The sequence below is a fragment of the Seriola lalandi genome, unplaced genomic scaffold, assembly GCF_002814215.2.
Source record: "Seriola lalandi dorsalis isolate HSWRI2012SDOR001 ecotype SW California unplaced genomic scaffold, Sedor1 jcf7180002054476, whole genome shotgun sequence".
NCBI classification, from domain to species: Eukaryota; Metazoa; Chordata; class Actinopteri; order Carangiformes; family Carangidae; genus Seriola; species Seriola lalandi.
Window position 1 is genome coordinate 2479799 of NW_019525029.1, and position 25041 is coordinate 2504839.

At 43.4% G+C, this 25041-nt stretch overlaps 1 protein-coding gene across 3 annotated transcripts in view; it reads right to left on the reverse strand.

The window, feature by feature from the left end:
• Positions 1–25041, reverse strand: part of pag1 (phosphoprotein membrane anchor with glycosphingolipid microdomains 1) — a 50895-nt gene that overhangs the window by 20179 nt on the left and 5675 nt on the right. Inside the window, exons 1-2 of one of the 3 annotated variants that reach the window (XM_087175616.1) lie at positions 997–1122; positions 548–702 (exon numbers count right to left, since the gene is read on the reverse strand). The exons of the other annotated variants lie outside the window; for them this stretch is intronic. The gene's annotated coding sequence lies outside the window, so the exon portion shown is untranslated. Of the gene's footprint in view, positions 1–547; positions 703–996; positions 1123–25041 lie in introns of those variants that run through there. 3 annotated transcript variants of the gene reach the window in all.

Consider the following 25041-nt stretch of genomic DNA (forward strand, 5'->3'; position numbering starts at 1 on the left):
TGGGGGGGGGGGGGGGGGGGGGGGGGGAGAGTATTAACATCCACATGCAAAGCAGTGCTTCAGTTTCTGTGGATGCCTGTGTGGCTGTGTGACACCTTCCTTTGCAGGGTCCTCTGGGTGCACGCAGACGGTGGAAGGTTTACAGCTGGATTGCTGCTGAGAAATGAGCCCCGAGAAGCTTCTCATAGGAGAGCCAAAGGCATTTCCACAATAATAAATAATCCAGTTTTTAGAGGGGGGGGGGCTGCCTCAACTTTCTTTACAAAAATCATGCCTGTGTGGAGCACTGCAGGAAGCTCAAAGCAACATTTCTAAAATTATAAAAGGAGCTAGGAAGAAAGTGATGACGGGAGTTTATTCCACACAATGAGGATTTCTGCTTCGTTTGCAGAGACTCCTTTTTGTGCACTGTTTGGGGAAATTAACTAGGATTCTCTGTCACAAATGCATTGTATGCAAAAGCGCAACTTCTTCTGGCCAGCAGAAACATCAATTCATACATACACACCCTGCACATTTAGTGACACACACACACACACACGCTCACCTGTACCACACTGGTGGTACTGGTTCTGCAAGGATGAAGCACAACCCAAAGACTTTTTTGCTCCCGAAACAACTAGTCAGCGCTCTGCGGGGTCTCTGTACTGAGGTCGCTTTGTGGTAGACACTTTGGACCAAACTGGGCATACAACTATTTCACTGAAACACACAAAGAAAAATGAAAGCCTCTTTTAACAAGCTCTATCCCACACTGTCCTCTCCATCGCTCGTTCCATTGATAGCCAGCTAGTCGGTGACAGAGGGAGAATGCCTCCTAATTGATCACAGCTAACTAATATCACCCAAATATCATGACATGAGCATGACTAGAGCTAGGGTTAGGTGATATATGGATAAACAGTTAAACATGCATGCACAAAAGCACAGAAATGCACATCAACAGACTATGATAGTGATAAACATGATACATATTCCTGCGCATACATACGATACCTTTTTAAATGCACAAATAGTCTTTTTAAAGAACTTTGGTTCCCAACATGATTCCTTCTTTGTGCGAATGAAATGGTCATGAAAACAACGAACCTGAACGCACCACATAACACACACACACACACACACACACACACACATACACACACACCACTGACCATCTTGTGTCCTGACCGGAGGGCCATTTGGACGGTGGGGGTGGAGGAAATGGGGGAGGGGAGAAGAAGAAGGAACAAGCGACGGCTGCCAAGAGAGGAAAAAAGGGAAGAGAAAGAGAGAAAGAGAGGGAGGGTAATAAAGATGTACAGAAGCCATACTGCATCCACAGGAATTCAGCGAGAAAGAGAGAGAGAGAGCGAGAGAGAGCGAGAGAGAGAGAGAGGACAACCACAGGAATAAACACAGAGAAAAAAAGGCAGAAAAGGAAACAGAAAGAAAAAGCAGAATGCACACACAGGCCTACATAGTCATAGTGACGCATAAATCCTTGCACACACCCATCCCCAGGGAGGGTTGGTGAAACACAACTCCCCACAGGCTGCGGTGCAAGAGGGACCCTGCCCTGAACTGAGACACTGCGATACAGTCCGTCCACATGCAGAGACACAGGTGCATCTCTTGAATTGAATGTAGGAAAAAAAAAATCTACAAGTGTCAGTTGAGAAATGAGGAATGTAGGTGTGTGTGTGTGTGTGTGTGTGTGTGTGTGTGAAGCTGGAGGACTGACGCTGCTGGTTCGCTGTATATTTCGCTGTCTCATTTACTAATCACTGTCTCTGCGTTTGAGCCTATGTCTGCACAAGCATGAAAACAGGTGCTTCTGATCAAGGGACATAATCCGCGTTGCCTTGGTAACACTGTCTCTCCTCAGGGTTAATGGTTTTAGCATGAGAAATTGATCTATCCTCCCTAAATGGGGAAATTGAAACTGCATAATTTAGCGACCCCCCCCCCCCCCATATTCTCATATTACAGATATCTGTGTTATATCTTCATCCAAACGCAGGACTGCAATCATTTCTCTCTCTCTCGAGATACAGTGGCAGCATCTGCTCGAAGCAGCATTTATATTGAACTCTCACTGGGGATGTATAAAGGAAATATGAAGCATTTTCCCCCGAACAAGATGAATGTTCATAATTGAAAAAGCTCCGCGCAACATCTGCATGTGTTAATTCTCTGTTCTTCCTTTTTGTTGCGTGTGTGTTTTCTCTGTATTGTACTGCGATGAAAACATATTTAAGAGGGGAACTACAATATCCAGTTACTGTACTTGTCTATTTTATGATAAATCCTCTGCAACCACATTTTACATGATGTCCTGGTGGTCTCGTGGTTAACTGGAGGATCTAGTTTCAAGAATTCAACCTCCATCTTCTCTCCTCTTGAATCCCGACCAGCTGCAAGGCCGCAGAAGCAGCAACATGTGTCCTCTGTCTTCACCCGTAAATGACAAAGCTCTCCCTCTCCGTGAGCGTTTCTGTGTCATGTCCGGTGCCGACCTCGCAGAGCCATTACAGTCGGCAGAGGCTCTGTGTGTGTACGTACAGGGATTATGTAAACATGTGTGCGCGTCTGTAAAATCTGCCTCTAGTTAATGTCGCTCAGGCCCATGGGAAAGATACATTTCCTGCCCTCCTCTCACGGTTTTTTTCGAGGACGCCGCTGACCCAGAATTCTTTGGAGGCCTGCAGATGTTCCTCTGAAACGCGCTCAGAAAGCACAGCTGAACCAGAAACTACTGTATTCAAATTGGATGAACTAAAAGCCGAGGCTGGATCACCGCTGGCATTTTTGCTCCACCACAGCTTGGAAAATATAGTTTAGTGACAAAGAGAGCATGGTAAATTCACATTAAAAACAAATGAGCTTATATTTGTCTCATTATGCCTTAAATTCTCTTTTTTTTGTCTCCAGTGAGCCTTTTCCCTTCTTCTCCCTAGTTTATCTACCCTATTATTGTCCTTTCTGCCAGTGCCTGAGGCCGTTGCTCTGCATTTAAATCGTTTGATTCTGTGAGTGTTCGTTGAACGAAGCTTAACAATGTGAGTCTGTGTGATCCGCTAACACACTGTATGGAACGAATATTCACTCTCTCCCCCTCAAACACTTTAAACCTTTCAACTGCAGTTCCACTTCTCTCTTTCCCCCTCCTGAATAACAGCTTTCACAGACTCACTTAGTTGCGTCTTCCTTACACATGATGAATCTTTCAATTTCGATTCTACTTCGCACTCACGCTCCCTCTGCTCCTGGAAAAGAGGAAGTGTGTCACCCAGAACTTCGTCCATCGCTTAAACATAACTACAGCTTCCAAAAGAAACCGCAGCTGTAGCAGCTACAGCTGTCCTCTGAGGGTGACAACAAACACTTTTCTAACACCACGTGAAGGGTCATGTGTGTTTTTGCCACAATGCTTCACGAGCAAAACATCCAAGTTCATTTGAAATGTAATGAACGGAGCTGAACTCCACACAGAGACATTTTTTTAGTCTCCATGTTCCTGACAAAGCACTTTTATTCCCCTCACTCCAGCACAGAGACGCGTTCTGTCATTGTCTCGGACTGATTAGCTTTGTGACAGCGCCGGCCGCACAGCTAATAATAAAATGCTAAAACAAAACTGACTTCGGTAATTGTGCGGCGGGGCAATTTACAGTGATTAAACAAAACCAGCCAGGCGTGTCATCCAAATATGTAAATGAAGGCGCGGAGCGTGAACGAGAGAGATGGATTGTTGGGATGATTTCAGGGATTGTCACTCACATTAGAAGTGACCTTCTTGGCAAACACTAATGAAGGGATGGGGGGGGGGGGGGGGGGGGGGGGGGGGGGGTGAACTGTTGAACTAAAGGAATTTGAGGACGAAGAGCATGGACAGTGCCGTGAAATGAGAGGGCTAACGAAGGGTGTGTCTGTCTGTGCGTGAACATGCGTGTGCGTCATTTTGACTCCTGCTCTGCGGCTAAATTGATACTACGCTCGAAAAAGCGGCGCTTTCTTTCTTTAAAAAGGGAAATGGAAATATTAACGGCGCTCAGACGAGCAGATACCACACACCTCTGATTAGATTTATTCAGCGTCGAACGCCTGCATGCATAAAATCTTTCTATCATTGTCACCTTGAGATGAAGATTAGCATTAGAGTGAATGAGGAGTAGATACGACCACATCATTATTCAGTGGCATTGGCCTTTAGGTGCTGAATAGCCGCCAAGATAAAAGGGATTATCGGGGTGGATGGAATAGGATGAAGGGTGTCATATGTGAGTGTGTGTGTGTGTGTGAGTGTGAGAGAGTGAGAGAGAGAGAGAGGGAGAGAGAAATCCACTGAGGTAATTCTAAAAGCTGCTAATGAAATGCAACAGATGCCTGGAGACGCATGATCTCGCTCTCGCTCCGGCGAATTCACAAATGAGGTGACACGCCAACGACACAAGCACACATTTTCTCTATCAAAGATGCATTAACACAAATCAATATGATTCTTTCTTTCTTCTTCCAAGTCTTGCAGACACACCCCTGAGCTGTTGAGGCTGCACACCCTCCGCCACTGCTCTGAAAATTGCCACGCAGCACCTCATTTATCTCCTCCTTTGACGCCAGCCTTTTGGACAAAAGGCACAGGGCAATAAGGGGGGAAGGGGGGGATTAATAGAGGTGTGTGTCGGTGTGTGTGTGTGTTGGTGTGTGTGTGTGTTGGTGTGTGTGTGTGTGTGTGTGTGTATGTGTGTGTGAGCGGATGAGCAACTGAAATGGAAATGTGATCCGTCTTTACAAGCCTCTAACCACAGCAGGGGTGGGTTTATTAGACGACGCAGACGGGGCGAGTGGCAGGGGGTCAGACCCTTCCAACCCTCTGTCCAACCCTGCGGACTGTGACACACTGTGGCTGAGCTGAAGAGGGAGCACAAGTCTGGTTCGCTAATGGGTGGTGTGTGTGTGTATGTGTGTGTGAGAGAGAGTGTGTGTGGATATGTGAGGAGAAGTTAGAGGGAAGATAGAGGAGAGTTAGGGATGAAAAAGTGAAGGAGGCCTGTTGATGCTGCTTCTGACCTTTCAGAGCAAGGCATTTTTCAGACATACTTCTACTGGCCGGGTTTGTTTAATATCACAGGCACGCACGCACGCACGCGCACGCACGCACGCGCGCGCACACACACACACACACACACACACACACACACACACACACACACACACACACACACACACACACAGCTCTCTTCCTCCCATTCACATAAAGCACCAAATCTTCCAAATTCTCTGTTCTGTCTTCTTTCTCTTCCCTATCTCTTTTCTTGTCCATCATCCTTTCTTTGTCTCTGTCTCCATCTCTCTTCATCTTTCTGCTCTCAACCTCCTCTCTCACCTCTTTCTCAGCCCCCCCAGCCTCACCCCTCTCCAGACCATAGCATATTCAACACGTCTGCTCCCCCATAAATATATGGTAAAATATGGAAGCCTGCAGGGACTCAAAGGGCACATCTACAATCAGAAACAGCAGCTGGGGGTGGTTGGCCAGGGTGGCTGTGTGTGTGTTTGTGTTTGTGTGTGTGTGTGTGTGTGTGTGTGTGTGGTGGTGTGTGTGTGTGTGTGGTGGTGGGGGGGTTGCAGCCAAACATACATGGCAACCTCTATATGAGCTAGGAGGAGAAGTGGGTGGGGGGGGGGCATGCTGCAAGACATGGCAACCTTCAGACAAGCAATCTCCAGATTTCTGGTTAAATCCGCACGCCTGAGCAACTCTGAAACGATTGCACGAGGCAGACACGGCCCTGCCTCCACCTTCTTCACGATTCCATTTGATTCCTCATTTCGCCACCGGAAGATTATTCCGTATTTCTTGGCGGTAAGTGAAGAGGGTGAAGAAGAGGCACTCAGACAGGAGGTAATCAAACCAACAGCATATTTGGAGAGAATATGCAGAGTGTTCTATTTTAAAAGGGAATAGTTTGACATTTTCGGGAAATACACTCATCTGCTTTCTTGCTGAGCGTTAGATGAGAAGATTAAATACCCCTGTGTGTATATGGCAAATATGAAGATACAGCCAGCAGCTGGTTGGACTGGAAGCAGTGGGAAACTGTTAGCCTGGCTGAAGGTAAAAAAATCTGCATAGCAACACCTCTAAAGCTCACACATGAACATGTTATATCTCATTATATCTCATTAGATTTTTGGACTATTTCTTGGCCAGGCTCAGTTACATCCTGGAGTCTTTGTATGCCTTTAAGCTACAGATATTTTCTAACAAGGTAGTTGCAGTGCAACAGTTGAGGCAGGCTGTTTGACCAGCTACTTATCACTGTCACCTGTTGTTTGCCAGTGAAGACAGCAGAGAGTAATTATTCACCGCTGACGTCTCTTTCCAACCACGACTGAAGCCAAAAAGCTGCATAATCACACAGCTAAAGCTCCTCTGTCGACAAACCGCTTCCTATATTCAACACCTCCACGAACTAGGGGGACAAACCGTGTTTAATAAATAAATGACATGGTAGAATGTTTGTTTACAAAGCGGCGGTGGCTGCCACAGCCCCTTCTCAAATCAGTTAATGGGGGCGGCTCAGTGTGTCCCGAGGGAAAGCTGAAAACCAAATGAACCAACTGAATGTGCATCAGAGCGGCAAACAGAACGCCTGCTGGTGGCGGAAAATCTGCTGTCAGTCAGTCAGTCAGTCAGTCAGTCACTCACACACACACACACACACACACACACACACACACACACACACACACACGCACACACACACAGGGGATTTAGACACAAAAATATGGCGAGAAATGGACAGACACACACATACACACAGAGACAGAGTCATCCGAATAGAGATGAACCAATTAGCAGGCGACAGACATGAGCGTGACAGAGAGACGGAGGGAGAAAGACGGAGTGAGCGAAGTGAACCAATACATTAAAGCACTAAGTATGCAGACGGCAGTCTGAGAGGGAAAATGCAACGGAGACACCTTCACACTGACACTTTCAAGGAAGCTGAGGTGGCCGGAGGCAAATCCATTTCGACACAGTGGGTGGATAATGTGGCAAGATGTGTGGAGACAGCGAGGCAGGCAGAGGTGACACTCACTGATATTATTCACAGGCTGACTGAGAAAGTATGTGGCATACAGACACAGGCTTTCACAAAATGAATAGTGCTTATCAGCTGTATTTACAATACTGTCTTTACGACTCCCTCTCAGAGGGTAAATACCGCTGGAAGCTGTGTGCAGTTGTCAATTCAGAAGAGACATGTCCAAGGTCTGCTCTTCAGCATGTTATTGTGACTTGCTGAAGTGACTTACTGAGCTGCTGCTTCAGTGTGAGGAGTGGATGTAATTGCACTTCGCACACAGTCATATAACAGGAAGGCTAGCTAGGTAAAATAACTTGTTCATGACTGACCCGTACATACTGTATATTCTGTTCTTCTCCTGCTACTTTAACATTTTTCATTTTGTAAACCAAAATGCCAAAGGAAGTGGACGCATTTAATAATTATTGTTGATTTATTATTATTTTCATCAACGGTGAACTGGACACATGAATTTCCCCTAGGGGATAAATAAAGTATCTATCTATCCATCTATCTTCCAGTGATCCCTGTGCCTGAACCGCCAGTGGTGAGTCAACTGTATGACTGACCAAACAGTAAATGGCAGCGCAGGAATCATTCCTCCACTCAACACAAGTCAATGAAAAACCTACAAGAGTCTGCGTGACTTAGCAGTGAGGGTCTAAATGTGTGGATTGTATGCGTAAAACGAACGAGCCCACTTATAAACAGAGCGTCTGCTGTCCGTGTGCCGTCTTTTTGAGTGTATCAGGTCCTTTGGACAATGCTTACCACCATCAACAAAATAGCAAATGGGTGTGAAGTTTGGTCTTCATCTTTGCGAGTTCAGGAAACTTAGAGAATCCACTGATGTTTTTCCTATTAACTCTCACCCATCTGTACATGCCACAGAGTATGACGTGGTGTTCATTGCTTAATTGTATCACGCAGTGAACCTGCTTAGAGGCGTCTGCATTCGCTGTGTTTCAGGTTTTTTTTCCTTTAATTTGTCACCTGCCTGTTTACACAACACTGTGCACCACTCAGCACACGCAAGTCTGAACTCGAACCCATCACACACTCCTCCCGAGTGCCCCTCGAAATCAAGAGCCACTGCATTACAGTGTTTGTAAATTACCTCTAAATTCTCCTGGAACGCAAACTCATATTAGGCCATTAGCAAAGCCCTGGACACTTAACCCACTGCACAACACACACACACACACACACACACACACACACACACACACACACACACACTCCACACTGCTCTGACCCCTGGAGTGCTGCTGATGGTGATTTCTTTCCCCTCCCCCGCTGCTATCACCCTGGGTCGAATATAAAATGCAACATATGACATCATATTATGGCGATAATGACTTGTCTTTATGGATTGGTTACTTAAGAACTTCCTGAGTGTCTATCAGTGTCACATCAATTATTGTGAGTCAGGCTATCAGAGCAGGCAGGATGTTGCTTGGAGCAGATGTCAAGGATTTTTCAAAGGAGGAACTAAATTCAATGAAAATGAGATTGGTGTCCTTAAATAGATAGTGAGTGAAGTAAAGAACTTCTTGATCATTGTTACAAGGAATCTCTATCAGCTGTCACTCCAGTCTTTCTCTGCAGTTTACTATCCAACAAAGCAAAAAAAAAAAATACAGTGAAAATAATCTTTTAAAAAATGAGCACAAATCCAGGCTTGCCTGTGTGTGATTGTTGCTTTGGAGGATTAAGAGGGAGATAGAAAAAGGTGACTAGTTCAACATAAGCTGACACAGCAAGGAGCATGAAATCATCACTTGAGGAGGAATTAACAGTGTGAACGGAGCCAGAGAAGAGATTTCAGATTTTGCCCTTTAAGCTGCTTGGGCACAAAAATGACGGTTGCAATCTCCGCACTCCCGACAAAAAATTTGTTGTGTAAGATTTCCTAGAAATCTTGATTAGAGGACTGAGTTTGGAAGAGGGACAAATCACAAGCTTTAATTTGAAAATAAACACAGAGGAAGCATTTATACACAACAACTGTGTGGGTACTCAGGATACAAAGCTGTGGGGAACAGGATGGTGCATTCAGGTGCATACTGTTCACAGGAACAACACAAACAGGAGTCCAAAGAGTCCAAGGTTAAGGAGTCCGTCAGGATGTGTGTGTTTGTGAAGGAGTGAAGTTTGACCAAGAGTAAGTGCAGGTCTGAGGACAGTGACCAATTGTAATTCAGAGAGAAGTCTAAAAATATCCTAAACACACACACACACACACACACACACACACACACACACACACACACACACACACACCTTCCCAGGCAAATAGGGAACAGAGGATAGAGAGCGGGATTCCCGTGAGGAATCAGTGGAATGTAAACAGGCCACCCACACGCGCACACAAGCACACAAAATCACACACACACACTTTCAGAGTGCTTCATCTGAGGCCGTGAGATAAGGGCCTCATCTGGAAAAAGATGCCCCAGAGAACAGAGCAGTTTGTTCGGACTGTCCTCTTAGTTTACCCCCTCTGTCCTCGCACTGTCCCATAAAAAGCCCCATGAGAGGCTATAGGAATGCAGCTGCATGCTGGGAAATATGTCAACCTTCACCCTTTTGTTTTGTACCAAATGTACTTTGTGCAATATCCTGCAGAATTATGGGTAAAATGGTACAGCTGCACTCAGCCATACTGACTACATTAGTGTTGGGGCTAAAGCAGGGGTACTAAGATTTAATAAAAAAACTCAGGCAATAACTCTCGGTAATATGGCTCATCTGTGGTGCATGTATGCACACACACACACACACACACACACACACACACACACACACAAACACACACACACACGGACAGACACACACACACACACACACACGCAATACATCGTTCTAATCCTATGTATGGATGACTTGGATGAGTGACATCAGCCCTTCTCCTGTTCGTAAAACCCTCTAGGTCACACACACCACAATTTCTAAAGTCCTGAGTGTGTGTGTGTGTGTGTGCGTTCTGTGGCAGCTCACATACTCAAGATGCACTTCAGCTGCTTTTAGACAATTATATTCAAATACAGTTGTAGCCCATAAAGCTCAAACCTCAAGGGTAGTGCAGTGACCAGGTATAAATAATGTACAATGCGATGCCAAACCCCTGCTGTCTTTAACACTTTCTCAGCCATATGACGCCATTGTTGTGTTATTAGGCCTATGGCCCACATAACCACCTGCTCTACAAATGACTTTCTGGGTCGCTGGGGGATTATTGTAGGGCTAACGCCAACAGCTCACAGTCCTGGGGGCCACAAATGGGTCAAACACTGCTTCATTTCAAAAAGCAGCACAAACAATGAAACATGCAGGAGTAACCTTGAGAGCTCATTCCTTAGAGATCAGAAATCCACAAGGGGGCTCTTCACAATTAATTAGTAGGAACAGGTCTAGACAAGCAAAAGTAAACAGCGGCTAATTTCCTGTGTTTTGGCTTCTCCTGGCCTTGTCCTGTGGTTAGCCTCGTCACTTAGCTTAGCAGAGTTGCCCTTCCTTCTGCGGCAGGCCACAGCAGCTATTGTTCTACTGACAGGCCACTAATAAACGGCTGGTTGCAGCCAATGTTGCTGGGGCTAAACCAGCCACAAGTGCTCAGAAAACAGACCCACGGGTATTTGAAGTTGTCAAGGGTGGCTTCCCTTTGTTTAAAGTCGGAGAGTCTTTCTTCAGCAGAGAGAGAAATTGTTTTCAGTTCAGCTTTCAAGTCCTTTTGCAGTGTGTTTTGTCTGCAAAGCTGCCCATGCACACGCTGACACAATTGTTTAGAAAAGCCTCATGAGGGAAGGAAAAAATATATCTAGGGAATATGAAAGAAACAAAAAAGAATCAGAAGTAGGAAAAGTAAAACATTTTTGACTTTCAAGGTTGAAACACACAGCGACTCTCTCAGGAATCTAAAACCCGAGGAAACATTGGAAAGTTGCTCTGACTTGAAGGTTCATTTCATCATTCTTGACTGCTGGGAGAAAAAGCATCAGTTCGCTTCAAAAGCACCTTTTTCTATTGATTCCCTTGCTTCAGTAATTAAAAGGAGAGAATGAGAGATCACCAATATGCTAAAGCAACACACTTTCTCTGGTTATTATGGACTTATATTTCACCGTGCGGTCATGACGGCCCATTAAATTAGACTGAAACACTAAAATAAAGTGTCAAGCTGAGAGCCATTTCATGTCAAGATCTATAAAAGGTGGAGGAAGTTTTAACAGATGTTTGGAGTTATTCCAAAAAAGCCCCCACCTCATCCTCTAAGATTTCGGCAGGAAACGAAAGAGATAGAGTGAAGGGGAAGTAAGAGAAGACGTGAACTGACTCCTGAAGCATGACAAGACGCTGGGCGACTCAGTTCAGCCCCCCTGAGAAAACTGCTAAATCTCAGCACCTTTGGGAGGATATATAATAAAAAAAAATCTTCTGATCGGGAGTTATTTCTCTGCGATCTCTAGCTGATGTTATACATGTGTTTACAATCCTAACTGAACACATGAGGAACTTGTTATTCACCTCAGATTTTACTCCCATGAATAATTGATCAACGCATTGAGCTGCCGGCCCATATGATGATTCAATAATGAGCTCCATAGCCCGTTTCTGAGATTTGCTGAGTGGAACATCACACAAGTTTTCTGGAGGGGAATAAAGATTTTATTGGTTGCAAAGTTAGGAGCAACAGCAAAGACAGGATGTGGGAGAGGGCGAGGTACGTAACAACACGGACTCAAGCGTGCAGCGCGACATGGTGTTCATTAGCGAACTGACCCATGAAGAGGAGCTGCTGACAGTGCAGCTGGGCGTACAGTCTTCCAGTGTTTGAATGATGCAGCTTCGTGGGCGTGAAATGACAGGGATCAATTTGTCTATATGTAGCTTTTTTAGTGTCTGTCCATTCAGTTCTCTAACAAACAGCTAGAGCTGAGGCAACGAGTCAACCGACGAGACACTTTTTCTGCCGAAGAGAATTTGCTTGCATGTCAGAGATGAAATGATTGGTTGATGAGTGAACTGACAGAAAATGAACTAGCAACAATTATGACAGCTGATAAATCCTGCAACTCCATTTTTTAATATTCACATATATGGTTAATTGAAGACAGTTACAAAGACAGACCATCTGCAGCTCTGACAACACAAAAAAAAATCACCTTGGAAACTGGGAGGTTTTTTTTAAACAAATGTCTTACATTTTAGACACCAAATTATTAATCAATTAAATGAGAAAATAATTGGCAAATTCATTAATAATGAAAATATTTGTTTGTGGCAGTTCTACTTACATGATGCCTGGTATAAATCTTCCAATTAATAATTAATATGGTGGAAAAATGAAAAAGTGAGCATATTTAAAGACATAATGTGTTATTTTAAGACATCGGGTTTTGCTTTGATGACATATGGCGAACATTTGTCAGTATACAGAGACAGAATTATTCATAAGTTAAGAGGAACAGTCATACGTTAATAATTAATGACAATAATTCAATTAGTTACACACTTTAAACAACAGAACTGTGAAAGCTGTGGGGCCAAACTGCATCAGTACAGGAGGATATTAAAGTTCAGCTGTGAATGAATTCTGAATGGTGCATGTAATTGTTCCGCAGCTGATATACGCTATCACATGTGAGAGCAAGTGTGTAACCGAACATCTGTACGAGCGTGTGTGTTGTTTGACATACACCCGGGGGATCAAGGAAAGCTTGTTAACATCCCTCCTGATGTTCAGAGGTCGAACACCCTCCCCGAGCCTCGTTATCGCTCGGCGGGCCGCGACGCACCAAAGCACCAAAGCGGCGCGTCGCCCATAACAGGCTGTAAAAATGACAATGCATATGGCCGGACTCAGAGACACTCCAGGAAGCTCTGGCCGATATACAACAACCTTGAAGTGTGGTGTGAGAGCGTATGAGAGATGACACATTCGCACGATGAAAACACAAGTACACACAGGCTTTCGCAGACACATTACACATCGATTAGTCCAGACAGCTGAGTGGCTTTGAACATCACTGGAGTGTGTCTGGAGTGGGCGTGTGTTTATGTGTGTGGGTTTGGCCCTCTGACAAGTTTATGGAAATGCTCGTACTATGCAATCATATTCAAGTAGCACTGAGATTGAAAAGAGCAGAATTTATGGTTTAGATGGTTAGAAGTCGCTGGCAGTATTTAACACAGCATTAAAAGAATCCTTTAATAATACTATAGGAACCTGTGTTTACTCTTCATGTGCTTTTATTCCATTATTTCTCACTTACACGCTGTAAACAGAGCAATGTAAGGCAACAATGTCTGGTAGCTTTATGTAAAGTAAATAATCTATTAATCTGTTGTCGATTGGAGTTTATTAAAGAAGTATTTTCTAACACATATGCATTCTTCTGCTGTGATATGGGTTCTTGTCCCTGCGTGCGTTTACAGGTAGACTGTGACTAAAGCTGTGCCAGCTGCTGTGAATGCCACAGTCGCGAGTCACTGGCAACTGAGTGATGAACATACTCTACACAGAGTCTCTCACACACACACACACACACACACAGCACAACACACACACACACACACAACACAACACACACATTGTAGAGGGAAAGTTGTGTGTATGTGTGTGGGTGTGGGTCCACGTGCTCATTCGTTGTAATTCTCCCATAAGCCTTTACTCTGCGAAGTGACACAGCTGCCAGACATATCCTCTCTGCTGGCGCCTCAAACCTCCACTCCTTTCCTCTCTCTCTCTCACCCACACACACACACACACACACACACACACACACACACTACAACCACGACATATCTTAAAACAACATCCATCCCGATGGAGCTTCATGATTATTTATATGCTTTACAGTAATAATAAATGACACAGTCTATTAAAAGGATTCAATCATCTACAGTGACAAAACAAACACATTCATCCCCCCGACACTCGATAATTAGAAACAAACAGGAACTCTGGTCATAATATACGATTTGTCAGCAACTAATTGTGATAGAATAGAAATGACTGGGTTGGTTGAAACTGGAGGAGGAGGAAGATGAAACAGCATGCTGGCTTCCTGTTTGCAAGGACACACCCTGTTTATGTAACGATTTTATTTAACAGACAGCCAAATAATCACGAGTACACAAACTTTGCTTCCTAATCCCCAAATTGTCTGCCGTTAAAACTGAAGCCGTCTGCAAAACATAGCTGGTGGAGTGACTTTCTGAGTAGCACCTACTGTGGGAACCTAGACTTGTACATAACCAACTAAGAACCTCTAAGAAAGCTCCTTCATCTGCATGGAGAGTATCTTTTGTGTATGAACCTTATGACTCCTAGGAAACCAATTTAAAATGTATTTATTTTATTCATAAAGGCGAAAATGAATTCACAGCGCTCTCCAGGTGCAGCAGGTAAGGGTGAAGGATGGTGATGGAAAAAGGAAATCAGGATGCGGAGAGCCCACACGTCTAGCTGGCACTTTGGTGATGCCAGTCTGTCCATCCATCCCCTAGCAACCCTGTAACCCGGGGCGACAGGACCTTGACGATGAACAGACACAACAGAACTCAGTGGTTCTCCATTTGCTTGTTGCCAAGAGGCTGATAATGCAGACCTTTCAGATCCGCTCACATGCACACTGACGGGCGCGCATAGGCATAAAAACACTTGTGTATGCATGAAAACACAACACAAAGACGTGCACTGACACCTCCTGTGAACACAAACACTCACACAGCACATGCGCCCTCTCATACCTGCGCACAATGTGAGACACAATGTCAAGCGCAAGCCTGTATACGCTAATATACATACAAACAGTCTCTCCTCTGTGCCATTATCCGAGTGATTGAGTTACTGAGACAGTCAATATGAAACCTCACACTGAGAAAAGAGGAATCGATGGTGTTACTCTATCCACGCAATTTATCATCAGCTAACAACATGAGACAAATCAAGAGACTGTGTTCAACAATCAACGGGCAAAAGAAGCTAAAGAATCAAGTGCATCAAAGGGAAAAACCCACTTGTGTCAATAGCATCATATTAAGGAATTGTGTGTCCATGACTGTACACTGTTTACGAACCCCACCCCTTTTGTTCACCCCTCCAAAAAAGGAAGAAGCAGATTGTGTGTTTCAGGCGGTGAACAATACAGATTTGGATTCAGCTCTGCTGTGATTTGCACTCCGGCAAATTCCTGTTGATTGAATCTGTGCACGCTCTGGCCGACAGCATCAAGTTCGTGAAGCACGAGCGGGCTAACTCTGCTTGAGTAGATGAGCGGGGCCGTATATGCTCACTTGCAACCATGAACGGATGCAAGATGACAGCGCAGAAGACGAGTGCTAAAAAAGCTCGGGAGAGAACCGGCAGCGCTGACATCAGAACAAATGGGATGTGAAGTTTCTGGAACAGTGTCGGTATTGTTGGGAGAGCACCGCGGGGGGCTTTATGTTACACTCTCTGCATAGCTTCTGTTTATTGATAGAATACAGTAGAGCACAGAATCTGCACACACTAACTGACAGCTCTTTTGCTGCTAATAGGAATATCTCATGGCAGAAAAAAAAAAAAAAAAATCACACCCTCTCCTACGACAACATCCTTGCAGAGACAAAACAGCCGGGCAGGAGTGTCGTCTGTCTGTCTGGAGGGTTTGTGTGGCTTCAGCTAGCTATTATGGCATTAATCCTGGGAGTATTGTGTGTGCGTAACAGGCAATGCAGAGTCATTAGCAGTGTTGCTTTCAGCATACAGCATGCTTAATGAGAGGGCACGACCACGCTGTCTGAGTGATTAGTTACTGTGGAGGCTGAGGGCCAACACTGATTTGTCTATGTGTGTGTGTACGCGCACAAGGCAGGGGGTTTATTCATTTATATGTTTTGGAGGGAAAGAGGGCCAGGTCTCTTAGTGTGTGTAAAACAGAGATAAAACAGACAGATACGAAAACCCAGATTCATTTTAAAGAATCCAATCTCAGTTTTGAGTCCACAACAGGTCACTTTTCATGTATAAGTCTTAGGAAACCCCCTTTTTAAGTCATGCTCTTTGCTAAAATGCAACATTCACTGGAAATCTCATGTTTCAACGAGACACACTCAAACACACTGAAACATCAGCCACAGACACACAGCCAGAGATCTTTGCTCAAAAGCCAAACCCTACCCACTTTTTTTGTTTTTTTTATGGAGGCATTGTGTGGCTGAGAAGAGCCTAAAAATAACCTTCATAACACGGTTGAAAAGAAGCTAATCCCCCAGCCTCATTTGTTGCTCTGAGTCAGGCTTTTAATTTACCGGTTTATGGCCGGATGTGTGTTTATTGCCACGGGTCTGTGCATATGTGTATAACGTCACAATGAACAGGAAAAGTGCTAATGTTGGGATGGGAGAGGCGAAAACTGACAAATAATATACAGTGGAAGCTGCTGTGGAACACACCCCCCCCCCTTATCCTGCGTCTCTCCTGCTTGAGCACTGCAGCAGCCACTGCAGCCTTTTCCTTATCAAACACGACACATGAGGACTGAACAGGTCCTATTTGTGCCAGATAAAAACAGCCTTCATCAAACCATTTTTTATTGCTCCCGACAACTTGAGAGAGAACAATTCCCTGAACATTTACTCAAATCAGGGCAACAATGCAGCAGCAAAGCACATGGCTGAGAAGAGAAACACCTACAAACAGCCATCTGTCGGCATGGATTCATAATCAGCTTATTATAATCACCTGTTTGGTCCAAGTGAATCAAGATGATCTTTCACGATACTTTTTTAAAATGCGGGTCACAGATCTAAATTAGTCGATTAATCAAGAAGCTGATCAACAGAAAAAAATAATCTGTGATAATTAATTGATCATTTCCATCTTAATTCAAGCAAAAATACCAAACAGTTTGCTGTTCTTGCTTCTTAAATGTGAGGACTTGCCCCTTATCTTTGTCATATACAGTATGATAGTAAATGTCATTTGAAAACAGCTTTGTACTATATTCTCTGACATTTTATAGCCAAAGACCTGCTGCTTAACTGAATACGAACATAATTGTTGAAGAACCCAATTCTCTGCTCAGACACGCAATTCACATTTCACCGACGCTTTAAGGTTTTCCAGATGATGCAAGTTCTTTCCCAAAACTACACAGGATTACAAACTCCCTGTAGTGTTGGAGAACCTGGCATGAAGCATAGCCGAAGACTGAATAATTTCACCTCTGAGTGCAAAGAATTTTTAAGGTTTGTTATGTCTAGTCCATCAGAATCAAGTAGCTCTGATTACAAGTTGGATTTCCTCCTGTCACTTTCTGGTCTATCTGAGAGTTGCCATTGGCTCAGCTCCCCAAATTCCTCTTCCTCCTCCTTCTCTACTTTTCTTCCCCCATCCTCCGCTCCATCTGTCCATTCCTACATTCCTTTCGGATCCAGAGACACTCCTGAATTAATTTCTGAAGAAGTCTTACTCAAACCTTCCCTGAACTAGAGCCTGCAGTAAAGTTACGCTGTTGTCCTCATATGTTCTCAAAGGGCGTATTCCCGTTTGAATTTCTGCATCATGTCTCCCCCTTTGCACAAAGAATGTTTGCGGTTGATTATAAAAGAAAGCACATCGTCTCCGAGAGAAGTTGAACACAATTTCTCGTCTGTACCGAACTCTATTCCTAAACTTTGTCAGCTTGAAAGAAGACACCAGAAACCATGTTACTTCACCTAACTACCCAAGGTTTCACTTTTTCTCATCTCCACTGTCCTATTTTCCACCTTCCTCCTCTCTTCTTGTCTCCTTGCACCTCTTTTCATCTTCACCCCTCCCTTGTAATCCTCCATTTTCTTTAACTTTTCTCCCCCCCTCCTCGGTCCCTCAGTATTCACTTAGAGCTCAGGGGGCTGGCTCTGGTTCAAAACCTTTTAATGTCGCTGTTCAGTGCAGCTCAGCACAGCACCCTGCTGTGGTGGGTCTCTTCGTTTTTCAAGCTCACATCTCTCTCTTTAAAAAAAAAAAAGAAGAAAAAAGTCCTCTCTCTCCCCTTCTCTGGCACTGAGTTCACTTCCTTCACCAGAAGCTGGAAGGGAAAACCACTTTCATCTTCCCCTCCCTCTTTTTCTTCCTTTTGTCAAAACCCCCTCTCCTGCTATCTGAAGAAAAGGTGCAGCTTCCACAACACAACTTGAGCATTTAGGCTTTGTAGGCATTTTTCAAACGTGCTACTCCCTCGGCCACACCTGTACACTTCACAATCTCACTGAGCTGTGAAAAAAATAAAGATTAATAATGTGTAAGTGAAGATGCTGCAGCCAGGGTTCAATTGCAACACATGACCTGATCTTTCACATATATCCTCTCATCCTCACTGTGGAGTCTTTAATCCCACACTGTATTTCAGTTATTACTTTCATTGTCTCATAATCTGCTCATTATTTTCTCAATTAATCAATAAATCATTTGGTATATAAAACCTCAGAAAGTAGTAAAAAAAAAACAAACAAACAAAAAAAAGCTAATTAAAAATTCTCAGAGCCTGAGGTGAAATTTCATTCAAATTGCTTGATTTGTCTAAACAACACTTCTAAATTCACATGTATTTAGTCTTCTATCAAGAGCAGCAGCCAATTTTCACGCTTGACAGGTTCGAACGAGATAATTCCTGGTGTTGAACTGGTGAAAATGCATTTTAATTAATCGAAGTTCATTAAAATTTTCTGTTGACTCGTTGACTTATTTCAGCTCTTCTCTATGTAGGACTGGGCATTGTTTGAAAACGTTCTATACTTGTACAGATGTATTGAGTTTAACAAAAAAAAATTAAAAAAATTCTCAAATGCCTTAATATGAAACAAAATGTGTGCTGCCAGATTGTGCTGTCATAATTTATTTACAACTTGTAACGTGTTTGACAAGAGCATTGAAAAGACAAGAGGTTAAAATACTTATAGATTGGAGGCTACAGTAAGTAAACAGCTGATAATGCTAATGCTGGCTATGTAGCAACGGCAAAACTTAGAAATAGCCACTTTGAATATTTATTGATGGATTCCCAACATATATGACAGCATTATTACCAACTAGAAAGGATAAACTCTAGGGATTTTTCACAACCTGGCAACCCAAAATGTATTCCTGCTAATGGCTTATAACTAATCTATAAAGCATTAGTAAATGATTTATTTACTACTCATAAAGCAAATGGTTACAGAATAATATAACATCAACTCTTTAACGCATATTGAAAAGATGAATCTGAGCAATCACTCAAGGCCATCTTTTGGCATGTGGTGCATTTTCAAAAAAAGTATTGAGGTTTCCAGCCCTAACTGTTCAGGTAAACCATAATGATTGTAAAATTACCTTTTAAGTAGTTTTTGCTCAAGAAATAAAGCTTCTCATCAGGGAATCTTAGAAAAACACCAGGGACAAACTGTCCAGGAACTGAAAGGTCCCTCGCTAACCTCAACAATCAACTCTTTGTTCTTCCACTTGGCTCAAACATCTTTTCTCTAATTCTATTTACTCATTCATTCAGGACTCTCTGTCTAATTCTCTGTCTGTGCCACTCTCTCGTACTCTAAAACTTTCTTTTCTTTCTCTTTCTCTCCTCTTCCCTTTACATTTTGTTATTGCTGCTCCCAGATAGTGGAGCATATTTACCATAAGCCAGCGGAGGCAAACAACCAGCCTATTCAAAGAGCTCGGCAGTGACAGAGATGGAGAAAGGAAGGAGGAGGAGGAGGAGGTTGGAGTATAGGAAAACAGAAGGAGACGGGGAGTAAATTCCCTGGATGACTTGCAGATATCAGTATAAGCAATCCCCTCATTTCAGAGAAAACACAACATGTGCAAACAGTACTAATGGCTATAATTGCATCCTTCTCAAGCGCTCCTACAATTCTCATGTTGCAAATTGTTGCAGACAGGCTCGACCACACAAACAGTCTGCCTCGCTCCCTCTCATCCTCCCATACGCACACACACATCACGCTCTCTGGTGACATAATGCCCTACAGTCCATTAACAAATACTTTCCCTGCTGTAAACAGTCATTTGCAATCAGGCTAAAGGCTACTCTCTGGAGAAAAATGGATAAAACTAGGCAGTCACTTCCTCTGTACCAGCCAGATAATGGCTTCAAAAAAAGAAAAAAGAAATCACAACTGTGAGACAAGACAAAAAACTGATCACTTCCTTTATTGCTCATATTAAAGTGAGGGCAGAGTCCCTCACTCACTCACTCAAGCTCAGTTACCAAATAAATCACTGATAAGACAAAAAATGGAGGAAGTTACCATATCTCTCTTAGTCCCACAGTGACTTGCTGGTTCTTCATTGAAGGAAAGTTTGAGAAAAATTACACTATTTTATGAATGTGTAATTTCAGTCTGGTAGTCTAAAAAAAATTACCTTCTGTGTTTCATGTGGTATGAAAGTGTCCACTGTCACCAACACACAAAGACAAAACATTTGGCTTAAGTGACCTCGCAACGGACTCTTGCTTTTGACCTTTGTCTTACACGCGCTGTTGACCCAGCCCTGACCGCAGCCTCAACAGCTCCCTTGTTCTGGTCATGTGATCAAATTTGATGTTTAAGAGTCAGTGCAGTGAGACAGCAACAGTGCATTATATCACAGGGAGAAGAACTGAGTTTGCACCATTGACGCTTCAACCTCTTCTGAATAAAAGGCCTGACATTTAAAAAGGGACAAAATCAAAACGAATCAAAAAAAATCAAACCCTTCCAATGGCATCATGGATTATTTACATGCAGGAGCAAAGTGAAATTAGACCCATAAATCTGCACCATTGACCAGTATCAAGCTGTCTTGACAGTGTTGACCTTTGGGGGGAAGGGGAAAGTGGAGAGTCCAAAACAGATAAAGCTATTGTGGCTTGTTAATTTAGTAGCTTAGCACTACTTTTTTATTTAACATCCTCTGTCCAAGTGTAAACTGCTTCACAAAAGAGGAGTGGTTGGGAGACAGGTATGAAACAGGAGTAGATGGTACAAATTTGTCTTTTGAATGGACAATGTGAACCTACTGTAGAACTACTTAGCAACCAAGCTAACACACTCATAAACGAGCAGTTAGCAAGCTTGTTAGCAATGATTTTAACTCAGAGTTTTTTTTTGGTTCCTCAATAATCTTTATTTAATGAAATTATGTACAGTCCTGAGAACAGACTGCAAATAAGAGGACGAAATAGTTCAGTCCAGAGAAAATGTCAAGAAGCTTGGGGAGCTGTTGTGACTGGCACTAGCATGTTGCCAGCTGGTTAGCATGTTAGCAGTTAACTCGCAGCTACAGCTGTTCACCTGCTAGCCCTGCGAGTAATCCATGTATTTTCCGAAGATGAGCTGCAGAATTTTGCTGAAACCAGAACCAGAGCTTTCAGATATTTTTTATAGACTTCAATTAATTGATTATTCAAAAAAAAAACACAACAAAAAGAAAACAACAACCGGCCAACCAAACAGTCATTCTTGCAGCCTTACTCTGAATGGAATAGAGTATTCTTTCTCATGCAATCAGACATAACAATGTGAGACTGATTCTGGCCCTGTGGTTTTTGCTTTTTCTTTTCACATTCATTTCTCTTACCTCTGTCCAATCAACCAAAAAGAAAAAAAAAATGAAACTGCTCTTAAACAATCATGTTTGACCCTGGAGAGCTCTATCTTCCACCTAATTTCCCACATTTTCCCCTGTTCTTTTCACACCTGTCTGTTCCTCACCTGCTCTCACCACGTTACTACACAGATGAGTACAACAACCTTGGGGAAAAAAAAGTTTGAAAAGCCTGACAATGTAATATCAGCCTTGCGCTATTGCATTTTATCAGAGTGCAGGCATTGCATAGCACGTACCCACATCTTGTTTGTCTACGGCTTATATTAATATGCTGGTGCCTGTAGAGATAACGGGGGCATTTCCTATTATGAGCCTGCTTGGGAAAAGGGAAGAGGGAGGTACGCTTTAATTATAAGCTGGACAGACTATCTTTGTGTGTGTGTGAGTGCGTTGCCACTGGTAGGGTTAGTTTTGCAGGTTTATTAGAGACTAAGAATGAAAGAAAGGAAAGAAGTAGGTGGTAAGAGAGAGAGAGTGCAAGAGGAAAGGGTACAAGACAGGCTGATGACATATATAGAAAGAGGAATGGAAAGGAGACAAATTGAAGGGAAATGCGAATAAGTGAAACATGGTGACAGAAGGTCAGTGCAAGTCAAAATGAGGAGGAGGGACAGGTGAAGAAGGAAAAGACGATGGGAGGGGAGCAAAGAAAAATAAGGTAAACTGGATAAAAGGATAACATAACAAAAATAGGGCCACAGAAACAAAAAAAGGGGGCAAAAAAAAAGAAAGCAAGAGTGACAGACACAGACAGATGGAGAGAAAAGGTGTAAAGTGGTGTCAGCCAGCCCAAGGTCCTTGGTGATGCATGGAAGCCAATCCTGTGGCTATCCCATTCTCCATCTGACTGCACATAGACAAAGCAAACAACCACCCCTGTGGAGCACAGACCCTCACCACACTATCAGCTGATATATGTGCATGCATGTTGGACAAATGCTAACTACACACAACACACACACACACACACACAGAGACATCAGAGAGCTAAACCCACAATCATCTCTTTGTGTTTCATCTTTTCATTATCTTTCCACAAACAATCATGCAGCTTCAGTTATAAAACATCCGTGAACAGATATTTTATTTCTCTCCACATTTGACACATGATGCTAAACACCTGACCACATGAACACATGATGGCCGCTTAGCACTGAAAGAACACTGCCTTACTGTATCGTGCATTTCTAACCCTAGAAAAACAAAAAAGTACAGATAATCCAATAAAATGAAATTATTACTTGCTCTTTATTTTCACAAAACGAGATGGTTTTTGTTGGCAAGGAAGCCCAGAGAGAAATCCACAGACACAAAAAAGACAAATAGATCTCTCACAAATAAAGAGATATTCCTCTCACAAAGACAAAAAAATGGGTAGGCCCTACAGAATACAGATAAGGCTCACTACATGTGTAAGTGTGCATGCAGACCTTTGTGCGTATGTCTGTGCTTAATGTGCACGTATATGTGTGTACAACTCGTGCATGTACTGTATGTGTGCGCTCACCCTGCAGTGCTTTAGCCAGCAGAGTTTGAGATGAGGATCCTCCCCTTGGGTGACATTATAGCCTCCCATTGCTGCAGTGTGTGTGTGTGTGTGTGTGTGTGTGTGTGTGTGTGTGTGTGCGTGTGTGTGTGTACGCGCACGTGTGTGTACGCGCACGTGTGTGCTGCATCAGCAAAACTTAACACCAAGGAGAAGGGACAATCTACACACACTGTTCACTCAACCATGTGTACTGTCCATTACCTCACCTCACCTCTCCACACACACACACTCGGCATGCTGTTAATCATTTGGTCGCCATTTGTTCACAGCTTATTCATACAGGCACTTAAAGGTGTTTCAAGTTGTATTTATCAAACATAGAACCACACTTCCCACAAATCCTACTGCTTCTGCCTCAGAGAGGATGTTGCTACTTGTCCCCTCCCAGTCCTTGGCATCACTCCATTTGACTTGAAGAGCTAGAAGTAACAATAACAGCAGACAGCTGCCCTCAATAGCAGCGAATGAGCATTTAAACAAGGGAAACTAACATGAACCTGGAATTATTTACAGTACATCAGCAGAACTGGAGCAGAGCTGCAGCGGCTCTCAGCATAATGCAATGGTTTTCTTGCCAAATCCAAGCTGGAGGCGCACACAGTGTAGAAGCACTGTAAAGTATAGCAGGGGCTGCCAGTCTGCTCAAAAATGTGTTTTGGTACTGGAAATGTTTGCAATACCTGAGGGAGGGAAACTGGGAGACATGCAGGGAATACACAGAGGAGTACACTCAGGAGCACCTAAGTAAACATTAGAGTCAGCTGACCCAAATCAGTCAGATCATATGGGTCACTTACTGTATGTGTCCTAGAAGTATCCATTTCTCAGACGCAGGTAAAACAAAAAACCTGTACACACGATAACTATCTGGAGAAATCTGAAGCTTCTCTCAGGAAACCCTATTGTGTTTCTCAAATGTCATTTCTATGCTTTGAATGCCATAACCTCCACTGAATTGGGTTGGCGACAGAAATGTTAAGAGACGGATCTTAAAACCTAATCAGATAAAACAGAAACTGTCTGCATCGCTAGAAACCATGACGGCTGGATATATGTAGCATACGGATATGAGAGTGGTATCACTTGAAAGCGATTAAGTGCTTTTGCCCAAATGTTCAACTTTAAGCAAGAGAATGTTTTATTTACCTTAGAAATAGTAGCTTGACAGAACAAGAGTTATTTACAAAATTTTTACATTGAGATCCATTTTCATGACGATTGAGTCAACTCCATGTGCTGAGGAAGACTGTGTCAGAGGGTTGAAAAGCTCCAAATAGCGCTTTAATCTTTCAGCAATGTCAGTGTACCAGAAGTCATTTCCGATTCCTAAAGCCTGCATGCAGAGTCTAACATCAGGGGATGAATACATAAAAACTTGCATTACCCACAATTCTTGGGAAGAGGGACTCTGATTTCCCATTACGGCTCCCCCGTGGCAATCTCAGTTAATCGCATCTGCAGTGTTTACTTGCCGTGAACACGCCACGCTCTCCCTCTCCCCTCTCGCTCTCTGTCGTGCTCTGTCACACAGTAGCGCGAAGGTGAGGTGTGTTTCAGTGCTGTGGCCGAGCGACAGAGACAGTGTGCACGCAACACACACACACACACACACACACACACAGCCAAAGAGCTGAACACAAGCTGAAGCAGCCTGTTATCCATGAGAAAATTGCTAAGGACCACAGTGAGTTGATAACGGTATGTGTGTGTGTGTGTGTGTGTGTGTGTGTGTGTGTGTGTGTGTGTGTGTGTGTGTGTGTACTGTACTGTGCTATATGTATGAAAAAAGGTAA